The sequence below is a fragment of the Pungitius pungitius genome, chromosome 11 (genome assembly GCF_949316345.1).
Source record: "Pungitius pungitius chromosome 11, fPunPun2.1, whole genome shotgun sequence".
Lineage (NCBI taxonomy): Eukaryota > Metazoa > Chordata > Actinopteri > Perciformes > Gasterosteidae > Pungitius > Pungitius pungitius.
In genome coordinates, this window is record NC_084910.1 from 421,376 (window position 1) to 437,350 (window position 15,975).

At 43.1% G+C, this 15,975-nt stretch overlaps 1 long non-coding RNA gene across 1 annotated transcript in view; it reads right to left on the bottom strand.

The window, feature by feature from the left end:
- Positions 1 to 15,975, bottom strand: part of LOC134132868 (uncharacterized) — a 59,991-nt gene that overhangs the window by 33,505 nt on the left and 10,511 nt on the right. The window contains exon 2 of the long non-coding RNA XR_009957061.1: positions 14,326 to 14,457. This is a non-coding gene — a long non-coding RNA (uncharacterized LOC134132868). The remainder of the gene's footprint in view (positions 1 to 14,325; positions 14,458 to 15,975) is intronic.

Below are 15,975 nucleotides of genomic sequence, written 5' to 3' on the forward strand. Positions count from 1 at the left end.
TTGTTGTTTTGACAACACAAACAGTACACTACACTGTGTTTGCAGAAGAATGGTTATTTTGTGGTTTCAATAGTGCGTGTAAGTCTACAGTTATTGCAGATTCTGACTCCACACACAAAATGTGAGAGGGTTTATTTGTCATGGAAGCCCCTCTGCAAACTTACTCCCACAATAGTTTCAGTTGTGGAAGATAGGAATAGCCATTCCTTGCTGTTCCCGCTGACATGGCAGTGGAACGTCCCGGGACGGCTTACAGGTGAAGAATGAGTATTCCCTCGAAGAAAAACTAAAGTCCAACCCTGGTTCCACAGGTCAGTTCAGTTAGTTCAGAAAGCTACAGAGAATAATTCTAAATTGCCTGTGTGAGAAAGGTTAACTCAACAAGGTCGAGAATCAGCAATATTTAAAATGTCACTTATATGATGAGGGGTCATTCCTATAATGTGTGTGTGTGTGTCTTTGCTAGTGTGTGTGGGCTCAGGAGCACGGCAGTGGTGGAGAAGACTATCATGGCCCGGCCTTAAAGTCACGTTTAATTGCTGCATTCCCTCAAGTAAATAAAAAAGGTGACATTTCTCTTCGTGCCTTGACTGGAATGTTAAAAAGGTGTGCCGAGGTCTCTGAAATGTCAAAGAGGAATAATTTCCACCACATACTCTTCCAGCTTTTGTACCTGGCCCCTGCGCCGCTCTGGGAGACTCAGAAAGGTCATCTACACATTTGACTCATTTCATGTCAACATTTGGCTGAGAATCAATGGCCGCTTTTCGTGATCAAAGATAAGTTGGCCACTGCTAAATGTGTCCTGTGTTTGGCACAGAGCATTTCTGTACTTGATACAGCTCAGATGTCAGATTTCCTCCTTCTTGCATCATCCATAGTGAGGTGTTTCTATCACAAACACACACACACACAGACTGAAAGCGCCCCTGGCACTGTAAACAACTTTAAGCACCATGGAAAGCAAACAGATAAAAGCACGCCTTTGACATGAAAACATGACAATTTTCCACTAAGAGCCTCTTAGAAAAACAAAATCCTGAGAGAGAGAAAAGGGCTTTGCTGACAAGAACAGACATCATTGACTAAATCCATGTTATTTATCATCTGGCATTGCTCTGCGGCCGGCTTTAGGCCAATGCGCCATGAATTACCTGCTGCAACATTAAAACGCTCTGGTGTAACCATTCAGCCAGTGAAGGCCTCAAAGCATCTTAACGGAGGCGGCATACTTGCCCATTGGCTCCTAGTGAAATGATTGCAAAAACCAAGACATTTCTTTTGCTTTCCTGCTCCCTCTTGGACTCAGTTTCTGTGTTCATTGAATGGCATATTAGATAATACTGATACAATCCGGACTGATCATGTTTGATGCATTCATTGACATGGATTTTTCAACACTGTTTTCTCTATGAAGGGGACTTAGCAATCCCCCTAAACCCTCCCTTGTTTTAGGATTGAGGACTTAAGGTTACGTAGGCTGACGCGTAACGTGGAGGCTTTCTCCACCTTTGATGTCGGTGTTGAGGAGATTGATAATCTGGGTGGATTGCGTTTTGTACAACGTGCGTACTCCTTCACCTTCCCGAACACAAGAGGCAAAACGGAAAAACTGAATAGCAAGTGTGCCACATCATGTGAGTTCATGGTTAAAGCCAGTGCACAATGAAATGCAGCCTGTTAGATTAAAATGGAATTGTAGATGCAAACCAGAGGAAAACAAGAGATTTAAAAAAGAAAAGAGAATGACCATAAAATTCAACAGTGGGATTGTCTCACTGTAAGCACCTTGTTTTTATTCTTTGGCAGAGCAAAGCACTGATTCTGTAAACCGAACCCAGAAAACGTATAAAGTATTTTAGGAGACGGACAAATCGAAAAACAAAAATATAAATAACTGATTGGAAAACACATCCAACTCCTGACTGAGTCAAACTTCAGGGATGTTGCTAGGCAATGCAAACAAACCAATTAGAGAAGCCGCTGCAGCAGCGACTGAAATTTAAAAGCAATAAACAATCAGGCAGATAGACAGCCCCCAAAATTATACACACACACTGGAGGTCTATTATCTCATCTCTGAGTTAACAAGCAAGTGCTTGATTAACAAACAAGAGGCCTAACAAGCTGTGATTGTTTAACGATGGGTTACATTAGGGGAAGAGTTTTAGACTGATGAATTATTCCAAACTGAAGGAGACAATCTGGATGCTTTCAACGGATCACCTTTCAATTGACACTCGTCAACTTTTCATGATACAACCAAACGTGACCTTAATGTCACCGTGTGGGATCCAGATGGGAACAAACACGAGCCACAAAACAAAGATGGCTGCCATCAAGAAGCTTCTGACTCCTCCCTGCTCCTCTGTGCACTCCTCTCTGCTCCTCTGTGCACTCCTCCTGCTCCTCCATACACTCCTCTCTGCTCCTCTGTGCACTCCTCCTGCTCCTCCATACACTCCTCCCTGCTCCTCCATACACTCCTCTCTGCTCCTCCGTGCACTCCTCCTGCTCCTCCATACACTCCTCTCTGCTCCTCCATACACTCCTCTCTGCTCCTCCATACACTCCTCTCTGCTACTCCATACACTCCTCCTGCTCCTCCGTGCACTCCTCCTGCTCCTCCATACACTCCTCTCTGCTCCTCCATACACTCCTCTCTGCTCCTCCGTGCACTCCTCCTGCTCCTCCATACACTCCTCCCTGCTCCTCCATACACTCCTCTCTGCTCCTCCATACACTCCTCTCTGCTCCTCCGTGCACTCCTCCTGCTCCTCCGTGCACTCCTCTCTGCTCCTCCATACACTCCTCCCTACTCCTCCATACACTCCTCTCTGCTCCTCCGTGCACTCCTCCTGCTCCTCCATACACTCCTCCCTGCTCCTCCATACACTCCTCTCTGCTCCTCCATACACTCCTCTCTGCTCCTCCGTGCACTCCTCCTGCTCCTCCATACACTCCTCTCTGCTCCTCCATACACTCCTCTCTGCTACTCCATACACTCCTCCTGCTCCTCCATACACTCCTCTCTGCTCCTCCATACACTCCTCTCTGCTCCTCCGTGCACTCCTCCTGCTCCTCCATACACTCCTCCTGCTCCTCCATACACTCCTCTCTGCTCCTCCATACACTCCTCTCTGCTCCTCCGTGCACTCCTCCTGCTCCTCCGTGCACTCCTCCTGCTCCTCCGTGCACTCCTCTCTGCTCCTCCATACACTCCTCCCTGCTCCTCCATACACTCCTCTCTGCTCCTCCGTGCACTCCTCCTGCTCCTCCATACACTCCTCCCTGCTCCTCCATACACTCCTCTCTGCTCCTCCATACACTCCTCTCTGCTCCTCCATACACTCCTCTCTGCTCCTCCATACACTCCTCTCTGCTCCTCCATACACTCCTCTCTGCTACTCCGTGCACTCCTCCTGCTCCTCCGTGCACTCCTCTGCTCCTCCATACACTCCTCCCTGCTCCTCCATACACTCCTCCTGCTCCTCTGTGCACTCCTCCTGCTCCTCCATACACTCCTCTCTGCTCCTCTGTACACTCCTCTCTGCTCCTCCATACACTCCTCCCTGCTCCTCCGTGCACTCCTCCCTGCTCCTCCGTGCACTCCTCCCTGCTCCTCTGTACTCCCCGCTTCTCCATACACTCCTCCCTGCTCCTCCGTGCACTCCTCCCTGCTCCTCTGTACTCCCTGCTTCTCCATACACTCCTCTCTGCTCCTCTGTACTCCCTGCTTCTCCATACACTCCTCCCTGCTCCTCCGTGCACTCCTCCCTGCTCCTCTGTGCACTCCTCTCTGCTCCTCTGTGCACTCCTCCCTGCTCCTCTGTGCACTCCTCCCTGCTCCTCTGTGCACTCCTCCCTGCTCCTCTGTGCACTCCTCTCTGCTCCTCTGTACACTCCTCCCTGCTCCTCTGTACTCCCTGCTTCTCCATACACTCCTCCCTGCTCCTCTGTACTCCCTGCTTCTCCATACACTCCTCCCTGCTCCTCCGTGCACTCCTCCTCTATGCACTCCTCCCTGCTCCTCTGTACTCCCTGCTTCTCCATACACTCCTCCCTGCTCCTCTGTACAGAGCGGAGCTCCTTAAGTGTCCATAAGCACCCCCCTGTGCAGATTCTCTGGACATATTTTCTTACTTGTTGAAGTTGTGTTTAGAGCATTTTCAAACTGGTAAGTGGAGATTGTAGCCAAGACCATCGCTGAATGAGTGTGAAGCGTTCATGTTTGTGATGAGTACAGGATATTCCTGTTGAAAGTTGGTTCTGGCTCGGTTTTGGCCCAAATTTCGTGATGCTCGAGTTGAACCGTATTATCACAACTTCATGTTTTTTGTTTTCTGTCTGTCATCATGAAAGTAAAAAAAAATCTTGGCAAGATAAAAATAAGTCAGTTTTGTCATTTCTGTCAAGATATCATATCACAGCAAAGCATTAGGTGGGAGAGAAAAGAAAGTGACACATTTTGGGTTGTAGGAGTTATGCCTTACTGCTCTGGTAGTACAAATCCATCATGTTCGTCACAACTAGAAGATGAGTTTTTTTAATTACTACAACCTTTAGTGGCACCGAAGCCCGGCCTTTTGGGACCAGGCAGAGAACGACTGTATCTGTGTGTGTGTGAACACACTAGGGCTCTACTACAATGAGGATAATGGTGTCCTAGTATCCAGCTTCTTAGTGAAGCCGGGCAAAGGGATATTAAGATGTTTAATTAATAGAGACATATAGGTCTCATCTCATTACATAAGCCTGCCACAGAAACTGCAGAAACCTTCTGCAATGTAACAGATATTTAAGTTGAAGTTTTGTCGTGTAGGAATTTGTGCGTCCGTTGTGCACTTTTGACTTAAAGAAGGGTTTAAATGTTTTTTGTCTCCCTCAAATCTACTGTTGTCAACGTAGAACGGCGTTTGGCACAATAAAAAGGGAGGAAGCAACATCGGCTGCACAAGATTTCAACATCAGTTCCCAAGCACATCTTTTTACGGGTGTAGCGGATGTGCACATGAAGTTAAGTAAATAGTTTCAGAAGGTTGCAGCATGCACCACATGTCACATTACGAGGAAACGCTGATCACAGTCCGGAGATGTATATTTTCTTTCTTATATAAAAAAACAATAAAGTAAATATATGGAGAGTTTAATCATTTTATTGCATCTAAAATTATGAATGATTAACAGCTTCCCCCAGCTTTACGATGACTTTGTAAAGTTTTACCTGCTTCACCTTTTTCCGTTGAAGCACGTTACAGCACGCTGTTAAGAAGTCACGCATATCAAGTAGTAAATATACTGAGAGGGATTTATGCTGCTCGAAATCCATTTGCCTTTATTTTGCCTTTTTGTTTGTTTACTTTAGTCAGTGCGGCTTTCTGCTAAGTTACCATAACTTCCTCATCGTTGTCATCGCAGCGCACCTTTTTTGGTTGCTTAGTAACAGCAAGCGTGACAGGAGCGCAAACTCCCCGAGCACTTTGGGTAAGAGGATAGAAGAGGCACGGCCGGTGTCTTCCATGCAGTTTTAGGCACATATTCTGCTCTCCATTACAGCACAATGGAACCCACCTCTCTCTCTCTCTCTCTCTCTCTCTCTCTCTCTCTCTCTTCCCCCCACACACACACACACACACACACACACACACACACACACACACACACACACACATTCATTTTCCCCCTTTACTAATGAACCCAACCTCAAACACATTTGCATCTTTCTAAATTAGCTTGATTATTTCAGGGTAATTAGCATAAGCATATGGAAATGAAATTGGCTATAGTGGCGTGGTGGCTTCAAGGTGTTTTTCCATGTGATATGGGGGTAATGGGCTGCATTTGACGATTTCTTACAAGATGTGTGTTTATCTTGTGAAGGGTAAGGCTGAGGTGTTTTTAGATCCGGAAAGGTGTTTGTGAAAAAGGGATCGCAAATCGGATAGAAACTTTACCGAATGACATCGCATATTGACTAAAAAAGAAGATTGTCATAGCATATTGATGGATTTGATAGTAAATTCAGGACTGAACGGTTATCTAAGAGCGTCATCTTCGAACAGACATTAAAGACAATCTTCATAAAGTAGAATAAAAACATTTGAACCACCAGTAAACTCTGGAAATAGTTTTAGCATTAAGTCCATGAGCTATCATAAGAAAGTTTGACGATAGATTTGAATGAAAAAAATGGAGTCATTTCATTTTAATGTGTTTATAGTTAAGAAGAAGTGTGTCATCTTCCTTCATCCTTTCCCATGATGCCCTCTGGTTCGACTCATCTACAGTAATAGGGGCCAGAAATCCCGCATACAGTAATAACCCAGCCATGGATTATTAATTAATATGTTCAAAGTACTCGCTCTGATTCTAACCCCTCGACCACCAATGCGTCTAATGTGAAGCCGGAGAACTTCTATTCACTAATGTTCGCAAAAGGCAGTTGTTTATGAAAGAGAAAGTCTCTTTTTTCTATGTTTTGTTATTTTCTAAAAAATGTAAAGTGCTCACTGGTTATATTAAGTGGCCATATAATTAAAGATGTGTTTTGAGATGTGCATACATGTGCATGTTTTAACAGGACGATGAACATCTAATCAAGTTAATTGTACCATCCCAGAAGGCATGGCGTCCGGTTTCTTGCTCAAGGACACATCAACAGGAATCAGCGTTTAGCATTTGCTTCCCCAGTTAGTGAGATGACAGTGATCTGAAATGCACAACCATTAGGAGTGATTGAATGAAGGGGGCCATTCATTCAAATGGTTCAGCATCTTACGTTAATGTCACTATCTTGTGAAATCATTTACTGTGAGTCAAGCTTTTGCAAAACTTTTGTCAAAATTGGTAAGTTTTCAGGATTTTCAAAACACATAAAAAAGCAACCAACACAAGCATTTTCTGGGGATTGCAAATATTTACGGCCTGATGGAGAACCACCTGCATTTGGACCAGGAAAGATTGCCTTATTATTATAATAATAGATATGCCAGCATCTTCTTATCTCCCTGTGTCCTGTTCTCTTAGCTAAGCGGTAATTTGTCAGCGCTCTGATTATTGTCTTATTGAGTTAAAGCGTAAAAGGTACGTGGTAAAGTAACGTAGGGAGATGTGGTCCAAAGGAAAAAAGGTTGATTATTGGTCGTAAACAAGAATGTCCAAGTACTTTGTAGAGCTTTCCATCCAGACCAAGACCCCCTTATTTGGTACTTATTTGATCCTGTGAATCAAACAATGCTTGGGAACAAACACGGTTATCACATGGACACGATGTCGTAGTAAATATCTGCTCCAGAGGGTGAGAAAGCTCCGAGCCTCAATGAGTCATGATCCGCTGATGTTAACAAAGAAATCTTCACATTCACCATGTTTACCCATGTGTGTTCATTTACAATAAAATATGAATGAGGAGAACTTCAATCCTGGGTCATTGGCTCTCTTCCTCTGGCTCTCCTTCACACACCACAAACATGCTAGCCTGCACACAGATATCACAGATATATGATGGCGTGCAGTGATACATATTGGGGGTAATGACAACATGAGCATGATCTTTTTCCACAGAGTAGTGCTTTAGGTTATTGATGAGTCTCACTGTGTACCATTACTTATGAATGAAAAGAACGGGAAGAGAGATGGAAATGAGAGGAAGGTGTGATGTTACAGCCCCATCACTTATTATTTACTACACATATATATTCACTACATTTCATCAAAGCCCACAGCTGGAGACTCTGGTTGTCATGGACAGGACTCACAATGCTTCCTCAACTCAAGGTATCTACTTTTGCTCAACTCTGGGGCTACTTTCAGGAGTGTTCTGATTGATTTGATGGTCTACAGTAGAGGAGAACCAGCATGTAACACAACCTTTGACCCGGGTCGACACTTGCTTAGAAATATACATGCTTTTCATTCCCATCAATGATTTAAAATCTGACCGGAAGCCCTGTATTAGCAGAAAAGGAGTTCTGCTGTTTCATCTTGAGGCTTCATAAATAACAGTTAGACAGATAAGTGGAATATATATCTAGACTTAGAAGTCTAAGAACTATCTGGCTTTTGAACCGAGAGGAATGTAATTAACCACAGCAAAGTCATAGCTAATTGGAAAAAAAGTAGGAATTATTTCCATGTCTTCCATATCAGTGGGACTGCATATTACATGTAAAGTTAATCAGAACGTCTACTTGTTCATTCACTTTGATGAAAGGGGGAAGGGGGAAGACAAGGAGAGACAGTACAGTATGTGGACCCAAAGATAACCCAAAGCAATATTAAAAAAGAAGCAAAAGTAGAAAGAAAATAAAAAAAATCATCTTAGTTGATCATTAAATTGTGACCTCAAAAGTCTAAATACAAATTGAATTGTGGTTTAAGACATAACTTTTTTAACTGGTTTAACCATATTGTTATTGTTTTTTAGCTAGTTTTTATGTTCCCATACAAAATGTTTTGTTTATGCAAGAAGTAGTTTACTGTCACGGTCAGCTGAGCTTTGAGGAATAGAAAGTGTAAATGTTAAAAGAAATGTTCTAGGAAAGGCAAATGAGCGGTTCATTATGCACCAGCATTCCTCTATCAAGGCCAAACCAAAAGTAGATTTACATGGCATATTGTTAAAAACTGATCCCTTGTTAGATTTTTGTGTTACTGTATTGTGTTTTTAAGTGCTAACCATTTCAGATTACAATAGCAACAATAACGATAGCAGTGATCATGGCTACATATTAAACATAAACTAATTAGAAAAATACAGAAAGAAGCAACATTTAAGTACAGACTTGTTCAAACTGTCAGCCTTATGTTTGTAATAGGAATAATGCAGCTGTGATGAACTAGCATGGCACTGTATATTTTTAGGATTTTCTTTTTTGCAGATGAACACATTAGGCACAAAGACTGGTTCTCTAAAGAAAACACAGTTATTAAAGCTTGTGTATTACCTTAGTAACTGTGCTTCTTTTAATCAAATACACCACATGCAATAATATAGTAATTAAAAACAAACTTAGTTTGACTAAGTTATCTGCGTCTGCTTGCAGGGGCTCAACGCCTTTATTAGACAGAGGTGGTATGTTTGAATAGCAGTAAGGAGAGAACTTAGCGGGGCTTCCTTTCATTACATTTTCATCAAACACATTATTCATATTCCTTTTGAGACTGAAGCAATGTCGATACCATCTGAGAGTAATCCTCACTTTTTTTACAATTATACAAACTCATTGATTGCGATGGAACGGCCTTGCCTGTAAAATCCAAGCTACTAAATCTAATGAAGAACCTCAATAAATGCATTCAGCTTTGTTGTCTTCACACCCCTCATACTATTACCAAACACCTTTGAATTCCCAAAATACAATTCATTAAGTCAAATTCTAAATATTCCAAAGCTCTTTTCCTCGTCCCTTATGACTGAATCGTTTGTTTCCATGAGATCCACACTACCGACTATCTGCAGTAGTCAAGGACTTAAAACTATGCCTGGTTTCAAAAGTTTTACAATTTGAAAAAAAGAAGAAAATAAGCCCTCTCTCAGTGGGAAGTCAATAGTTATTAACGTATTTCAAAAAGCGAGCAGGGATTTTAAACTGGGAGGGAGGTGGGAGGAGAACGTTGAAGAAAGAGGGAGGAACACGTCAGGAGAGAAGGAGACGGGTGAGAGGACGGAGAAATGGGAAAGGGTGAAAAAAGAAAGCGGCATCACTCCTGAATGACAAAGCCGCTTGCATTCTGCTCGGCTCTAAAACAATTCTTTCATGTTCTCCTTCTTTCCCCTTGTATTCCTATTTATTCGCCTCTCCAATCACCCCCCCCCCCCCCCCCCCCCCTCTCCCCCCTCACCCCCCTGGAGCAGTCACTGGTGTTTCCCCCCACATCTCAGTGTCTCTTTTTTTCTTCTTTGAATAATTTACTGCAGCAGGGGAGAGTGGAAGTGCGTTTATTTTGTGTGTGTTTGCGCTTTAAACAGAATGCTTAATGATTGCCGATGGGAGAGAGACTGCATTAATCCCATTTATGTGGAGACCTTTTAGATGTACTGACACCCGTGGCAGACAGCGCAGGGCTGGCAGTGGGATTGTGCGTGTGTGTGTGTGTGGCAAGAGGACTCGTTTACCACATGCACACAAATGATCCCCCATCACATCTGTGGGAAGAACCCCCCCATATCATTCTGACTGCGTGAGTGTTTGCATATGTGTGAGAGAGAGAGAGAGAGAGAGAGAGAGAGAGAGAGAGAGAGAGAGAGAGAGAGAGAGAGAGAGAGAGAGAGAGAGAGAGAGAGAGAGAGAGAGAGAGAGAGAGAGAGAGAGAGAGAGAGAGAGAGAGAGAGAACCAAAATATCAGCTCAGTGCATAAACCTCCACCCTCGATCAAGGCGAGGCCTTTGGGGCAACCCCACCCCCTCACCACAGTTGATTTGAAAAACCTCCTTTTGAAATTCTCATTTTCAAGTATATGTACTTCATACTATTTCTGCATTTCAACTTGCATCCAAAGGTCGCACAATCATTGAATAAAACAGCATACAGCTTTTTGATTCACCATTGGGCCAAAGACAGAAGTCAAAGATGGTTCATTAAGCAAAATTGAAGGAAAAAATATTCAAAACCATTTGATTTACTGCATTTCTATGATTTATAATTTCTTTAAAGGAATAATAAAACTGCACTAGAAAAATCTTTAGGGCTTTCAGTGCAGAGATTATCTTAATTACAGATTGGAAAAGTGTATATGGACAGCTGTGACATGAAAGCAGTGACATCATCACGGATAGAAATGGAAACAAATTATGATCTATTAATAAAACTGCAAAACGATGTATCATAACACCCACACGTGGTTAAGCAACGTTTGAAATTCTAAGATGATTATAAACAAAATGTCTTTTGAGAATGTAGGTATGAAATATTTGCCGTTCCAACATCGTCGCCAGTTAAAAGCATCACTTACTTACTGTTCAACTGGTTTATTTGCACATCTGAAGGCCTTGCTCTTTCTAACACTTCCTCTATTCCCCTCGACAGCACAAGGCCACATTCACAATGGAATCTCACCCATCAAACTATTTCACAGCTCTGCTCACCAGAGCCACAGCACCAAGGTTTCTGGCCGTTCTCTTTGAATTTACTTCATATTTAGTCCCATTCGTGTGTTTGGGATGAGTTCCTGAGCATGTGGCACATTCCTCTGCAGATCAGCACACTGCGGCACAAGATTTACATTCAACACACCTTTGAATTCAACATTTAAGAAAGAAAGAAGAGAACAAAGATAACGTTGTTGATTCTCTTCCTGGGGTAGGTTTCTACGACCCTCCCTCCTGCTCCTCCTCTCCTCTCCTCCTCTTCCTCCTCCTCCTCTTCTTCCTCCCCTCCTGCTCCTCCTCTCCTCCTCTTCCTCCCCTGCTCCTCCTCTCCTCTTCCTCTCCTCCTCCCCTCCTCTCCTCCTCCCCTCCTCCCCTCCTCCCCTCTGCTCCTCCCCTCCTCCTCTCCTCTGCTCCTCCCCTCCTCCTCTCCTCCTCCTCTCCTCCTCTCCTCTCCTCCCCTCCCCTCCTCCCCTCCCCTCCTCTCCTCTGCTCCTCCCCTCCTCCTCCTCTCCTCCTCTCCTCCTCTCCTCCTCTCCTCCCCTCCTCTCCTCCTGCCCTCCTCCCCTCCTGTCCATCTGTCGTTTCCCATAGATGCTGGGAAAGTGAAAACAGGGAGAGAAATAAAAAGGTGAAACATCTGATGGTGTGCTGGGTCTGTGTGGCTCACGTAGTGTTCGCAGGTATGTGTGTATGTGGGAAAACAGCTGTGAAGAGACAGAATGTCAGTCTTCTCCCTCATTTGCTCTTTGACCCTGTCTTAGTTAGAAGTAGGCCTCTGCCTGCTGCTCGAGTCTCATTCAAACCGCCAGAGGTCCAGGATCTGGGAGACTGACACACACACACAAGCACTCCCACACACACCTTTTCTCGACCATAAGACATACGGTTGAGAAAAGGGCCTCGGCTTGTGACTTGAAACAAACTCTCAGCCTTCACTTTGTCTCTTTTATCCTCTGTGGTTTTGCACTTTTTCATTTTTCAGAAAAGAGACACAATATGAGACGTCGGATAGATGGAATGATGATTTTTTTGTTTCTGTTTGTCCCATTCCCTCTTGCTTATTTGTTTATAACATTGAGCCTGACTCCCAGCAGGGCACTAGAGGCGGGCAGAGCGGAAACACACGCACGCACACACACCCACACCCACACACACACATACACACACACCTCCTAGCTGCTGCTGGCACCAAGCCATCCTGTCTGGGCCTGTCTATGTGAGGGGGGGCTGCTGTCTGCCCTCATCAGTGCCAACATGTCGCCTATATGTACGGGTCTCCAGGGGAACCTGTGTATGTGTATGTGTGTGTACACTCAGCCCTTTACCGAGACCCATTGACCATATGGGGACAACAAACAAAATTACAATGTTGACCCAAATTCTGTTTTGATATGCATATCCATATAAATATATAAGCCTGGAAACATTTATACATGAAAAGTAGATGCAAATCTGCGTGGAGACAAATATTACACATTTGCTGGCGTGTTGTGCCTCAAACATGTTGATAAACTCGCAGTATGAACTGTGCATTCAAAGAAACCTCATTTGAACTGCTTTCAAAGCTCTGCAAATGCCCCTTTGTTGATGCTTAGAAAGAAACAGCGATAAAGTCAATATCACCATAATACGCCTAAAAGCACATAATGTGTGAAGTCATTTTGAACGGAGAAGTTTCAAAAAGATTGCAATATTTTCCTGTTAATAACCAAGAGGTGATGCGTAGTTCATGAATACACTACACAGGCACCTTCAGTTGTTTTTTTAAAGCTGAGAAGTACTTTCACTAGGTTTTCGGAATAACTCTTTTAGTTTCGGAGGAATGTAAAGTAGCGGTGGGAGACTTATACAACATTCTTTGCTGTGTCATAATAGGTATTTACAAAATCTAAAGCATAAACATCTTTTAGAACTAAAAGCAGTGGCCTTAAACTGGCCATGTTGAGCTTTTTTTGAGATCTAGTTTAGCTCCTATTGGAAATAGCTTTGCATTACATATCCAGTTAAGATTACAAAAAAGAGATCCGGTTAGATAAAAGAAAAGCAAAGGTTGAGTCACAATTCCAGCTGCGTAAATGTGATCTACAAATAACAGAAAATCTCTTGGCTGGATCTAAGCTCAGCTTGTAGGGATGCATGTTTCTGTCCTCAGTACAGCAGTGGCACATGTCTCATCAGTGCTCTGTCAGTTTCTCATAGCATTTTGTACATGAAGCTTATCTACAGTCCAAAGGCATTCGGTAAGGACAACGTTGCAATTAAGTGAGCTTGCTAACTACCGCGTATTGTCAGTTCCACTCAGAGTCTCAATAGTCACATTAAGGTCGATCTCCTATTTGTTTTTCAAGTCTGTTTCTCCAAACCGACGAGAATCTGGGATTAATGAAAACCTAAATGTCTTCCTTTTTTTTCAAGCCACAAGCTGTCTAACTCCATAGCCCTGTGATGGCAATTGCCCTTCTCCCATATCATGACTGGCATTTGCACATTACACTGACACATTGGTCCTTGCTGGCATTTGTCAATGAGGCAGAAGGGCAGTGTCATACACCCGCATGCACCACAGCAGACACGGTTTGCAAGCTCATACACACAGGTTCCTAACACAAGGGGAAGCTGCAGCACACAACGATACCAATATTTGGCCTATGTCATTTCCATGCCTGTGTGTGTGTGTGTGTGTGTGAGCATGAGAGGCAGGGCCTTCTAGTCCCTGAGGCAGAGATGCTGGGAAGTGTCAGTGAGCGTGCTCAGTAGGGTCCCCTGAACTACAGAACACTGATCTTTATGTCAGCTCAGAGAAATGGAATCACCCTTTTCTCTGTCAGCCATTATGTGTGTGTGTGTGTGTGTGTGTGTGTGTGTGTGTGTGTGTGTGTGTGTGTGTAGGGGACTAGAGGACTTGTCCTTGCTTTGAACTCTGTCACTTTGTTATAAGTCACTGCTTTATGGTGTGTGCATTCTCTTTCTATTTGAGCCCTTGCCATCTCTGCTTCTCACAGCAGTTTACCCTTTATCCATATCTGTCTCTTATTTCCTTACTGAACTGTCTCCCATCTCTATTAATAAATTCCAGGGTTCTCCCTATGCTCAAGGACCTCGATAATACAATACACCAAAAGCCACACTTGATATTGTATAATTAGAGCAGGTGTTCATTCAGACATACACCTCTCATTTAAGGTCTACACATGTTGTCTGGTTACAACTCGCTGGTCTAACCAATGTCATCTTACCTGGTATCAAAACACGTGGGAAGGGTCCAAACTTTGCAGAACCATCCACTCTGCGTGCATCAGTCCCTTGTGTTCCCGACTCTGGGTAGGCTCCAGGCAAATGTACTTCCTTTGTAGCTGTCAGTCGATTTACTGTAACATAAAAATAATGTGGAATCATGTGCATCAATATTTTTTATTAAAAACAAAACACAAAATAAGAAATGACTTTCACGCACAAATATATCCATCCATCCATTCGATATACTTCCTCAGCACATAATGGGACTGTTTTCCTCGCTACAGCCCATTACCCTTTGGGCATTTAGAGGGAACTATTTAGTTCACCTCTGGTGAATTCAGCGACAGTTCTTTCATTATTCAGAAGAGCCTGGTCTCATCTCACTGTGGCGTGAACTTTGACTCCATCGAGATGACCTTAAACCCACCAACTCCTGCATTTCAACTGATGTAGAGACGTCAATATTCAGCCTTCGTTAAGACGGTCCATAATTAATGTTCAGACACTTCAAAGGACTGAAAACAGAGTGCAGAGTGAGAAGGTCTGATGTATAGTTATATCCTGATCAATGGTGTTTTTGTAATGCATGAGGCATTTTTAGGATTTTTTGGTGTGTAAGAGACAGTTTTCAGTTGCTTGAACATATTTAAGCAACCTTTATTTTAACTTATTTTTAGCCATATATACAGTCAACATTATCATTTTATTAAGGATAAGCCTTCTAGTTTAAATAACATTTACTTATTATTTTTCAAACCTGTTTGTTATAATGTGCTCGTTCTCTGTGCTCTCGTCTTTGATCTTAGTAATTGCAGCAATGACCGGATTTTGCACGGATCAATAATGTTTGATCTCATGTTTGAAATGGTTTTAAAATGGTTGACAAAGTGTCGATGGGCACACATGGTGCACAGTGTGAGAAATGATTCTGAGCAGAAAAATGTGTCAGAATCATCGGCACACACAAAATTTACTTTTTAATCAGTGGTATAATGCTCTTAATTTAACGGTGTAATAGTGCCTTTATTTTGACGATACACTTTAAAGACATATCACTACACACGTTCAACGGTAGACTATTTCTAGAATGAAGGGGAAAATGCTGTTACACTTCTTTTCATGATTTTGCTCGGTAACAGACATTAACCCTTCATACAAAAGCAACTCTCTGTCCTTTCCAACGCACCAAGAAATGTCAATTAACAGCACTGTCCTTCATTTGAATATTTCTGATTACTATGCAGCTCGTTCTTACATATTTAAAACGTGGTTCTCGATCCAATTAAACGGGCAATGTGCTGTAAAGGCGTGGGCAAACATGATTGAAGGCAGAGCTTAGGATGACAAACAAGAGCAATCTGACGGAGATGGAAAACCGCTCGCTGTGAAGTTAATGGAAGACTGTGTGATGATCACAATGTGTGTGTGTGTGTGTGTGCGTGTGTGAGTGCGAGAGAGAGAGGGAGAGAAAGAGTGACACAAAGGGAGATAAAGAAACAAAAAGGAAAGTGTGAGCAGAAAGCAGCATGTAATTCTGAACATGAGTTAAGAAAGAGATGATGTCTGTGCATAAACTCGCCCTTTGCTTCTACAGCATCTAATGTCACTGCTCTGTGTGCAGGTTGAAGAGTCTTGCCTCATTTAATTTA